We start from the raw sequence: 12,383 nt of genomic DNA, 5'->3' as shown, positions 1-12,383 counted from the left end.
GCTAGTACCTGGTACAACTTGCTAGTGTAGACAAGCACTTAATTTTGAATGTTAAATAAATACAAGCGGAATCCCTTCCCCTCACTCTCTCCCTTTTGGGGGAAGCAAATAAAATTCAGGCCTTTGCACCTCTGAAAACTGTGAAGTCCTGTGTCTCTTATCGTGGCAAGCCATCCATTTACCACTTTATGCATGGTGCCCCCCATCACAAGTACCTTCAAGTCACCTTGCACAATTTCACTCTCACAATTTCGAGTGGGGATGATTTGCAGGGTAGGAGGGAGCTCCAGTTGCACACAGGGCAGGAGGAAAACAGGGGGAAGAGATGTGCACGCTGCAGCCTGGGCATCACGCCGGGGAGGGGGTGCTCCCCCTAAACACACCTAACGGGATGGGCAGGATGGGCGCCCCCTTGAAACACCCCGTGCCCTCAGGCATCCGCTCCCCTGGGGGCGGGGCACGACGCTTCGCAGCAAGGCTGCACCGTGGACTCGGAGGCCAGTGGCTGCCCGCGGGGGGCAGGGCCCGAGTCAGCCGGAAGCAGGGAAGGGGAGGAGCGGGAAGGGGGTTCAGACGCCCGAGAAGGTTTAAGCTCCCCCAGGGCCGGCGAGCGAGGCCCGTTGCGTGACCCACGCTGGGAAAGCCCAGGGCAGCTGCCTGGGCCGGGCGCTCTCTGGGGAGGGGCCGGGCGCCATCCCGGGGCAGCCCCCGAGCAGGGCCGGGCTCTGCGCTCCGGGCAGCCTGATCGGCGCACTCACCGGGGACGGGGGGGCAGCAATGAGCCGCTCTCCGGAATCGCCGCACAACGCTGCACCGGACGGTCGCAGCAACACTTGACCGCCCCGCAGCGCGCGCGACCACACGGAAGGGCAGGATTACCCAGTGCGGGGCACGTCAGGGTGCGCCGCCGGCCAATCAGGGCCTAGCGACCGCCTGGAGCGGACCCCAGCGCCTCCGAGCCTGCGCCGAGCTCGTCCCGCTCGGGTAGCAGCCGGCCGGGACTCCCCCCGCCAGCGCGGGGAGAGAGGGTGCCCTAGAGCTCAGCTCTTACCTCAGTGGAGAGAGAGGGCGGGAGCTCCATGCCAACTTTCCTGCAGTAAACAAACACCCCAACTTTCACACTAATCCCATTTCCAAACAAGCCAATCTCTAAGACCCCCCCCCAAACACTCTATATGACTGATCCCCATCCATGCAGCCTGGGACTGTAGTGGGGCCACTGTGCACCCCGACTCTCTTCCCTGCTTGCCTCGGCAGGGGCGGCTCTAGGTATTTAGCCACCCCAAGCACGGCAGACAGGCTGCCTTTGGTGGCTTGCCTGTGGGAGGTCCCCGGTCCCACGGATTCGGCAGCACACCTGCGGAAGGCCCGCCAAAGACGCGGGACCAGTGGACCCTTCACAGGCATGCCGCTGAAGGCAGCCTGCCTGCCGCCCTCACGGCGACCGGCAGAGCACCCCCCATGGGCTTGCCGGCCCAGGCACGCGCTTGGCGTGCTGGTGCCTGGAGCCGCCCCTGTGCCTCAGCCTCTGCTTGCCCCCACTTGCTGGAGGCCGATCAAAGAAAAAACAAGCTACAAACCAAAAATTAGCCAACAAGCAACTCACAAGCCCATTAAGCCAAAAACAAGCCCAATTTCTGTGGGTTTTTTCAACAAGTTTGGCATGTCTGCTCCCTGCACCTTTGCCTGGGAGAGCAGCTTATGGCGTGCCTCGTAGAGAGCAAGCTGCGGGCCCTGGGCCCTCCTTCCTGAGGGTTCAAGCTTCTCCCTGTGCTGAGGGGTTGTAATGTTGCTGTGTCCCTGCAAAATCTCACTTTATTCAACCATGCACCCGCTCCCCTGTAGGCTGTCAAGAGATTAAAAAAATGAATTGTTATTAATGGCACTATTAAACAATAATAGAATATCATTTATTTAAATATTTTTGGATGTTTTCTACATTTTCAAATATATTGATTTCAAATACAATACAGAATACAAAGTGTAAAGTGGCCACTTTATTTTTATTAGAAATATTTGCACTGTAAAAAACACAAGAAATAGTATTTTTCAATTCACCTAATACAAGTACTGTAGTGCAATGTATTTATCATGAAAGTTGGACTTACAAATGTAGAGTTATGTACAAAAAATAACTGCATTAAAAAATAAAACAATGTAAAACATTAGAGCCTACGAGTCTACTCAGTCCTACTTCAGCCAATTGCTCAAACTAGTTTGCTTACAATTTGCAGGAGATAATGCTGCCCGCTTCTTGTTTACAATGTCACCTGAAAGTGAGAACAGGCGTTCGCATGGCACTGTTGTAGCTGGCGTCACAAGATATTTACATGCCACATGCACTAAAGATTCATAGGCCCTTCATGCTTCAACCACCATTCCAGAGGACAGGCAGCCATGCTGATGATAGGTTCTGCTCCATAACAATCTAAAGCAGTGCAGACCAATGCACGTTCATTTTCATTATCTGAATCAGATGCCACCAGCAGAAGGTTGATTTTCTTTTTTGGTGGTTCGGGTTCTGTAGTTGTAAGAGCAGGATTTTATATTGTCCTATGAGAATTAATGTATGATTTGATTTTACCCTGTCAGACACCCTTTTTGAATTGCAAAAAGGAATGACAGACCAGAACAATCCTTATGACTGATTATGTTCACCCTTTTGTTTTAGGATAAGTTATAATGTCTATTATGGTTTTCCATATGTATTACAAATTATGCACTCTAGTTAAATATACATTTCTTTGTTTTAAGATTTTAATAAGTAAGTGACAGGATCTTGTATTGTATCTATGTTAAGGAGATTAGAGGAATGTTGAGGGACTCAAATGGGAATTTACAACTATAAAGCTGGGGTGTTTTGCCATGGAACTCTGGGTTCAGTCCTGCAAAGCCTGTGGACAAGAGCCCAGCTCCAAACTCGTGCTCAATGTAAGTGGCCATTAGATTGACTCGAACTACAACTATAAACAACAACTGGCAGCAGTGTGTGTGTGTGTAACTAAAAAGCATATGCTAACTGTTGTATTTTCAATAAATGTGTATTTGCCTTCTATAAAAGATCCTGTGTGCTTTTTATAGCATAACATAGTTTTCACATTGGAGTGTTGCTCTTTTAAGACTTCTGAAAGCATGCTCCACACCTCGTCCCTCTCAGAGTTTGGATGGCATTTCAAATTCTTAATGCTCGGGTCGAGTGCTGTAGCTATTTTTAGAAATCTCACGTTGGTACCTTCTTTGCATTTTGTCAAATCTGCTGTGAAAGTGTTCTTAAAATGAACATGTGTTGGGTCATCATCTGAGACTGCTATAACATGAAATATATGGCAGAATGCGGGTAAAACAGAACAGGAGGCATACAATTCTCACCCAAGGAGTTCAGTCACAAATTTAATTAACACATTTTTTTAATGAGCATAATCAGCATGGAAGCATGTCCTCTGGAATAGTGACTGAAGCATGAAGGAGCATATGAATGTTTAGCATGTCTAGCAAGTAAATACCTTGCAATGCCAGCTATAAAAATGCCATGCAAATGCCTATTTTCATTTTCAGGTGATGCTGTAAATAAGAAGCAGGCAACAGTATCTCCCGTAAATGTAAACAAACCTGTTTGTCTTCGCGATTGGCTGAACAAGAAGTAGCACTGAGTGGACTTTAAGGCGCTAAAATATATATACATTTTGTGAAAGTAGAATGAATTATATTGTAAAAATAGAAAGGATTAAAGAAATGCTGTATGTACCTTTAAGCAAAAGAGCTGAAATGTTAAAATACAGGTGTCAGGAAAAGAAACATTAAGACATAAACAATGAGTCTACTTAAGCTAATGGTGAAAAATTAGCCGGAGATAGGTAAAAGTTAGCAAGGAAATTAACTATGTATGTCTAGCCTCCGGTGAACTTGTCAGTTCTGCTCCCTTTGTTATCTTGTCAAGTTTGCTCCCTTTTTATCTGTATGAATTGAGGTAGTGTGGGTCTTGCATGGTGCTCACATTATCTGGGTGTCATTAGCAGACCGCTGTGCTAATAAACAGAGTGGTCTGACAAACTGTGAGTCTTGAGTCTGACTTTGACAATTTGTAAGTTACACTTTCACAATAAAGAGTGCACTACAGTACTTGTATGAGGTGAATTGAAAATTACTATATCTTTTGTTCATAATTTTTACAGTGCAAATATTTGTAATATAATAATATTACGTGAGCAATGTACACTTTGTATTCTGTGTTGTAATAGAAATCAATATATTTGAAAATGTAGAAAAACATCCGAAAATATTTACTACATTTCAGTTGGTATTCTATTGTTTAACAATGCGATTAATCACGATTTTTTTTGAGTTAATCGCGTGAGTTAACTGCAATTAATCAACAGCCTTACTTAAAACATAGTAGTCACTAAGGCTACGGCTACACCAGAGAGCTTACAGCGGCACAGCTGCACCGCTGTAGCTGTGCCACTGTAAACTCTCTACTCTAGCTGCTCTAAGCCGACAGGAAAGCGTTCTCCCATTGGCTTAACTACTCCAGCCCTGGTGAGAGGTGGTAGCTATGTCAGCAGGAGAAGTTCTCCCACTGAAATAACACTGTTCACATCGACACTTATGTCAGTGTAACTTATGTCGTTCAGAGGGGTGGTTTATTCACATCCCTGAGCGACATAAGTTATGCCATCATAAGCAGTAGTGTAGACATAGCCTAACTTGCACATGAGCAACAATTAGAGAAAGGCACAAGAAACTATGCTTAAGGCCCTGTCTACACTACAAACTTAAATTGGTATTACTACATCATTCATGTGAAAAATCCACACTCTTGAGTGACACAGTTCTACCGACCTCACCCTCAGTGTAGACAGTACTATGTCAAGAGGAGAGCTTCTCCCACCAACATAGCTGCCATCTCTCACAGAGGTAGAATAACTGTGCTGACAAGAGAAGCTCTCCCATTTGCATAGTAGCATCTTCACTAAAGCACTACAGCAGTGCAGCTGCACCAGTGTACCTGTGTAATTGCAGCTTTTTAAATGTAGACCTGCCCTAAGTCTTTCTGCCTCAGATACTGCAGTGCTATAAAACATTTATACTAAGCATATTGTTAAGGTCTAGCCGAAAAGTAAATATCACTGCATGAAATTACGTCTCAGAGGCGAAAGTGTAAATTCATACAGATTTAAATAATAAAAAAACCTGTTGCTATTCAGTAGATTTCACTCTCACTTCACCGCACTTACTGAGCCAAAACAATTTGCTGGTATTTGTCTTTGCTGTAGTAACATAAAAAGATAAGAACACAGCTGTAAATAATTAACTCCCTAAAGACTGGCTGAACAGCAGACTGAAGTATTGGAGAACAGCTTAACTTCTTACTTTTCAGGAAGTAAAATACATCTTTCCATCTTGTCACATGCCACTATTAGGGAGACTCAATCTGAGAGAATGGTTTGGATTGTTCCAGGGTTTTTTTTGTTTTGTTTTGTTTTGTTTTCTTCAAATGTAAGTTTTGTAGAGCAATACTAGCAATATTAGCGGTGCCAGACATTTATACACAATGGCCATAATTGTTGGTGTTATACCACCAGAACTGGTTTGAAAATTTCCCTGGCCATGTTGACAGTGAAAATCTATTTCTAATTATTTTGCTCATCCTGAGGGTTTTACCTTTAACTATTTTAATCCTGAATGAACTGTTCTCCAAAGTGAGACTGAACAGCTGCAGAAGTGTGGGGTTTTGCCTGTTGTGTGTCTGAGTTAATGACTGTAGAAGAAAGAGAGAGCCTGGAGCACTGGGCCTGGTGCAATATCTGAGGCCTGAACCAGAGGGTGTGAACCAAAGTTAGGGCATGTATTAAAGTGGATGTTGACAAGTTCACTATATGACCTTGGCAAAAATATTGCTACTGTGGCTAAAACACAGGCACTCCTAAGAAGCAACAGATACTGGGTATAGAACACACTCCAAAAGATTAGCCCAAGGACATCCTGGCCTAACACCAGATTAAAGGGTCTGCTAGAAGTAATGAATAGAGATGTTGTGGCCGAGACATCTGGAGCATGATACAATGGGAAGTAAAAAGCAGATGTCATTAAATATGTAAAATGGTATGAGAGTTGTTTGTCTCAGTCTGTAAATAATGGGTTGTCTCACTATAACTCTTTGTGCGGCCTTGGGGACAGCAGTAATTCCCGCTGCTGACTGAGCCGTTCCTTGTCACAGGGCACTCAGGTGTTAGCATACCTGTAGCTCCTATGGAGAACTAGGACTGTGTCTTGAGGTCAGTTAACCTGGCTTTGTGCCTTTGTCACTGAGCTATGCCTGTGGGCTCAAACCAACTATCTGCACAGGGCAGGGACAGCATACGGAGAGACTAGCACACGTGCACCTAACTGACAACAGTGATGATTTGAGATTGTCGAATAACAGGCACTACAGAATACATACATTACCACCCTTGATGTAAGGTAAAGAGTTGTATCTTTTCTTCACTGTAACAGGTGGCATGAATAGTTTCATTCCCCAACTAAGTTCCCAAACCTCTGTCATTAAATAAGGTTTTCAGATAAAGACCCCTCTTTCTCAACAATACTCTCCCAGAACCATATTTTCTGATATCATTTATTTTAACGTACATACATTCTGAGTTTACCTGATTGGTGTGTGAAGGCATGAATGTTTAGAGCTGAGAGGACAATGTTCTTTAAGATAATATCTTTCAATGGGTCCTTCTTCCCCCATAATTATTCTTCCCTGTTGATTCCCCAGTAGGAAACATGTACAGTAAGAATCATCCCTCATCAATCTCCTGTGTTTATATATGTGTGTTACTGGGATGGTTTCCATGAATATCTGGAATTCTATAGACATGGAGGTGGCAAGGATTATTAGATACAGCTTAATGCATAGAATTCCTGAATAGGATTACTTAGTGCCCAGAACAGGTTCAAGATCCACTCCCCCAACATCTGCCTAAGGCTCTGGGAGGGAGTTTGGGTGTAGGGGGTAGGGATTGGGCTCTGGGAGGGAGTTTGGATTCAGGAGGGGTGAGGGGTCGGGCTCTGGAAGGGAGTTTGGATTCAGGAGGGGTGAAGGGTCGGGCTCTGGAAGGGAGTTTGGGTGCGGGCTCTGGGCTTGGGCATGGGGTTGACGTGCAGGAGAGGGTGAGGGGTTCAGCACTCGGGTGGCTCCCAAAAGTGACCTGCACCTCCGTCTGGCCATAGACACCAACTTCTCCTGGCGCTGGTGGGTGCTCACACCTCCCAGCCCCACCCCAACTCCACCCCTTCCCCGCGCCCATTCCAAACCCTCTCTGCCCCTATTGGATTCCTTCCCCAAATCCCCGCCCAGGCCCCGCATCTTCCCCGCCTCCCCCCCTGAACATGCCGCCTTTCCACTCCTCCCTCCCTGAGCTTGGCAGCAAGTACTGGGAGGAGAACTGGGCACGGCGTGCTCAGGGGAGGAGGCAAAGGCGGAAGTGAACTGGGGTGGCGGGGCGGGGCAGGTAGCTTGGCTGCTGGTGGGTGCAGAGCACCCACCAGTTTTACCCCAGGAGTACTCCAGCCCTGGAGCACACACAGAGTCAGCACCTATGCCTCTGGCAGCAGCTCCTAGGCAGGGGCTGGAGGGGTCTCTGGGCAGCAGCATGCCCCCACAGCTCCCATTGGCCACAGTTGGCAGAGTCAGTGCTCGGGTTGGAGGCAGCACGTGGAGACATCCCCCATCAGGGGCCGCAGGTACATGCTGGCTGCTTCTGGAAGTGGAGCAAGCGGGCAGGAAGTCACCTCCTTAGCCCATTGCACTGCCAGTGGTGGCAGCAGGGGCCTTGGGCCCTTTTAAAAAGGCCCAGAGGCGGCAAGCGGGGCTGGGGTAGAGATGGGCCCCCATGCTCTCATATTGGTGGAGCATGAGCACCACAGGCTCATACAACTCGCCACCCCGGAGGTTAAGGATCAGTATTCTGAGCCTTAGAATTCAGCATACTTTTTGTTAACATCATAAAGATTCTAAAAAAATAGTTAATTTATAAATGAATCAAATAGACAAAAAGAAAAGGACTAAAGGGGTTAATATTTACTAACAGGTACTAACATGCCTCGTAGGAGGCCCTGCTGCTTCTGTCACAAGGGAACTTGTGTAGGTCCCTTTGGGCATAAGATGCTTATAGGGTTAACAAGAGTTCGAGCTGGGGGACTGTGATGTTATTGACATGCACTGTGACCGTATAGATTATTGTTGCAACCAAGGTCCTATCTTGTACAAATCTTGTACAAAGGAGGTCAAGTAAGGTGTCTATAGAAAGGTTGTAATTTGCTAGTTATAATTATGCTGTCTGTATGTGTGTATCATTTTTGTATTTGAAGTTATGAATATTGTCTATGTACTTGTATCTCAATGTGTTTGATTCTAAGTAGGATCAGTGAAGCATTTGGTCAGCTTCTTGAGAAAGGACTATTCTGAGTAAGTGCCCAATCAAGAAACACTTAACTGACAATAGTCTTTGGGAGATGCCAATCCATATCTGAGTTTTCCTGGGAACATTCAAACTAACATGTAAACAATGGCATCAGCTTGCAAAAAGCTGAATCATTCATGGACATGTGACTTGCCCAGGTGGCTACAAACTCCATCTTGTTGCTGTGACTTTGCACAGAAGAGCAAAAGAGTTTCTGCCCAAAAGAGAGAGAATAGAAAAGGCGCTGGAAGCCCCTCCATTTTGTCTTCAGCTGCCTCAAGAGATGGCCTCTCCACCCCAAAGAGATGCCTGAAAGAAACTGGAACAAAGGACAGTAACTACGGGGGCGTGAGTGATTGCTGGACCCAGGCCCATAAACCACTATGTTGGTCTGAAAAGGATTGGGCCTAGACTAGGAAGGAGTCTAGTCTGTGAAAGAAGCTTATTGGAACATTTCTGGGGTTGAGATTTACCTGTATTCAGTTTCCTACTGTATTAGGCTTAGACTTGAGTATTTTGTTTTATTTTGCTTGGTAACTTACTTTGTTCTGTCTATTATTACTTGGAACCACTTAAATCCTACTTTTTATACTTAATAAAATCGCTTTTTCTTATTAATTAACCCAGAATAATTAATTAATACCTGGGGGAGCAAACAGCCCTACATAGCTCTCTATCAGTGTTATAGAGGGCAGACAATTTATGAGTTTACCCTGTATAAGCCTTATACTGAGTAAAACGGATCCATTTGGGGTTCGTATCCCATTGGGAGCTGGGTGTCTTGGTGCTAGAGACAGGAGCACTTGCTAAACCATTATCAGTTAAGTCTGCAGCTTTGGGGGCTTGGGTCAGACCCTGGGTCTGTGTTGCAGCAGGTTAGCATATCTGGCTCAACAAGACAGGGTTCTGGAGACCTAAAGTGGCAGAAAAAATGGGCTCAGAGGTAGTCTCAGTGCATCAGGTGACAGTCCCAAGGGGGTCTGAAAGTGGTGCAGAGTATTTTAAGTGGGAACTTGCCTAGCCAGTACTCTATGATCTTCAACTGTAGGTTCCTGGGCAACTGTTAAGGTTTTGTATTTACCTCAAAGTCCCTAAATGGCCTAAGACCTGCCTAATTGAGAAACCCTCTCTTTTCCTATCCTGTACTATCACAGTTAAGATCAGCAGATCCCTCACATTATAAAAGGAAGCTGTGGGAAGAGTATGCTCCATGGAGGGCAACTCAGCTGTGGAACTTGCTCTCCTCTCTCCCATTTAATCTGAAATAGCCCAAATTTGGTGACTTTCACAACATACAGGAGGATTATTTTTATATGAGCTTTTAGGGGAAAGATAGGGGACTTACCTTCATTTTTTTCTTTTTGAACAGTTTAGGTATTACCAGTTTGCTTTTGGTGATCTACTTTATCTCACTTTAAGAATATTGGGAGTGCCTATTCATGAGGTGTTGGTACCCCAGAAATCAAAATACAATCAAAATATCAGTCAGAAGCACAGTACAATAAATACATTAACAGACTGAATGATAAGCACAGCAGTCAATCCTTTCAACTCTCCTCAGAGATACTCTCAAGAGTGTTTAAGCTATTGGTAAGGGCACCTGGAGTATGTGTTTGACACCAGGACTGGATTAACCTTTTGTGGGCCTGGTACCAAACGTATTTGTGGGCCCCCATAGGAGCAATGGAGCATGGCATGGGGAGTTTGGTCTCCGGAGTGAGGGGCCAGTCAGGGGCATGGCATGGCAGTGACAGCCCTGCTCCACGAAAAGTGAGGGCACTATTTACAAACTGTGTGTCTGGCAACTCCTGGGCCCTGTGCTGCCAGCATGCCCTTCTTGGGGGTGGGCCAATGCCCTGCCACACAGCCCTCCACCCAACACCCACTCCCAACTCCCTATAGCCAGAGCCTCCCCGGACCTTCTATGCCCATCACCCCTGCCCTGGTCCCCTCAGAAGGGCATAGTGCCCTGCACAACACCACCCCTGCCCAGGCACTCCTCTGCCCACAGCCCCACCACAGCTGCCCAGCAACCCACACAGAACCCCCACTCCCAAGTGCCCCAACACACACAGATCTTTCCCGTCCCATCACAGCCCAGCACCCCCCCATACCGTCCCCCCAGAGGCGCACTTCCCCACACCTTGCCTCCCGGCCGCACTCACCAGCCCTGCTGGCAGGCAACTATGTCTTCCAGGCTGAGCCGGGGCAGGGAATCGCTCTGGCTTCTCGGGAGTGGCATGATCAGCCATGCTATGGCCTGCCCCAGTTGGGCTCCCCCAGGACCCACTTGCCTGGAGGTATCCAGCCAAGCCCCTCACACTGTCCCCCCCACAACTGGCTGAGACTAGCCAGGTTTCTGCACCAGTCTTAGGTGTCTCTGGGGAAACAGGCAGGGCCCCCACAGGTGGTGGGATGCAGAGACTGCACGGAACCAGAGGTGCATTGGGGTCCGGGCAAAGGGCAGAGAGGAGCTGGCAAGTGGGGCCAGGGGACGGAAAGGAGCCCTCAAATGGTGGGCAGGCTGAGAGGAGCAAGTGGTGGATGGGTGGGAGCCAGCAGGCTGGTGGGGTCTTGGGGCGCAGGGCAAGTGGAGCAGGCCAGGGCTCCTTCTGAGCATGAGCCCAGCTCTGCGGCGCCACTGGTGCCATTGTAAACCCAGTACTAATTGATACTCTTTTTGCTCTTATAAATCCAATTAAATAGCTTATATCTCTACCTCTACTCGGGTAACTCTTCACACACACAGTAAACAGTCATTTGGTTAATATCTTCTACATAAACAACTGGCACCACTAAATACAAAACAAATTTAAAGAAAAAAAACACAAGATCAGCAGAACTGAATCACTTTTCTAATAGATCCATCCTGGACACACAACTCAGCTAAAACATAATTCATCTCATTATGTTCTTATGTTATCTTATGTTCTTATCATACAGTGAATGTGTATAATGGATCAATAATAAAAGCATCAAGTTATAAAGTTTTGCCTTGACACATTGGTTACATTTACATTTTATATATTTTAAAAAAGTAATTTTCTTATATAGTTTTTTAAAATATTGCTCTGACTTCATAGTCTTATTGTTAGGGGAGACAATGCAAAATGCCTAGGCCACTGCCAGTCACTGGAATATTGATTATTATGCTTATTGCCACAAGCAGCTACAGGGCCTTCGTAGCAGCCTTAGCATAGTGAGGCAAGCCAGAGGGGAGAGGGTTAAGTGACCATGAGAATTGAGCATGACCCTGCTGCCAACCAGTTCAGCTTTCTTTTAAAACTGCTGACGTATGCAACTTTGAAAAACAGGATGTCTAGCTATATTTGAGTGTTGGTATGTAGAAATACATCTGCACAACTAATGGCTTGAAATTGCTTGCTTAACTCTTTTTTTTTGATTGACATGTTGTTGTAACATATACAAACATAAAAAGGGTAAAAAGCTCTGAGTTGAGTGGACTCTTCTGTGTACCCATCTTAAGAGCCACAGTGGCAGATGGCAGGCTGGCCACCAGAAACCTGATGCTGACCAATTGAAGACCACTCCAGACCTTGGGTAACTATAGATTTGGGTGCTCTAACCTGTTGTATATATGTGCATGTGCTGAAGACTAAATAAATAAAAACTTTAAGTGAAAGCACTCATGTTTGTACCAACTGTTTATCAGACCAATATGCTGTGTCCCCATTGATATATTTCCTGACACTGCCTCACAAAGAGTAAGGATAGCAAGAGCTTTGGGTTCAGAAAACCCCAGATAACATTACCAATGGAGCAATATGTATGTCACAAATAGGAAGTTCATTATCTGTGTTCATTACAAAGAAGAAAATAAAATAGTCTAGAAAGCCATGGATTAAATATGTTTTATTTCCATCTTGATAAGAAAATTTCAGTAATAATTAGACATAAAGAATTTTATGGGTG

General features: G+C 45.9%; 1 protein-coding gene across 4 annotated transcripts in view; it reads right to left on the bottom strand.

Annotated features, from left to right (window-relative positions):
* The window catches only part of ATF7IP2 (activating transcription factor 7 interacting protein 2), a 66,979-nt gene extending 66,073 nt beyond the window's left edge, over positions 1–906 (bottom strand). For 3 of the 4 annotated variants that reach the window (XM_044980408.1, XM_044980407.1, XM_044980409.1), the window contains exon 1: positions 759–905. The gene's annotated coding sequence lies outside the window, so the exon portion shown is untranslated. Of the gene's footprint in view, positions 1–758 lie in introns of all 4 variants that reach the window. The other variant, XM_044980405.1, reaches the window with a different exon arrangement.
* Positions 907–12,383: the final 11,477 nt, after the last annotated feature.

This window comes from Mauremys mutica, chromosome 11 (assembly GCF_020497125.1).
Source record: "Mauremys mutica isolate MM-2020 ecotype Southern chromosome 11, ASM2049712v1, whole genome shotgun sequence".
Classification (NCBI taxonomy): domain Eukaryota; kingdom Metazoa; phylum Chordata; order Testudines; family Geoemydidae; genus Mauremys; species Mauremys mutica.
The sequence above is the reverse complement of the archived record's forward strand: the minus strand, read 5'-3'. Positions and strand labels throughout refer to the sequence as shown.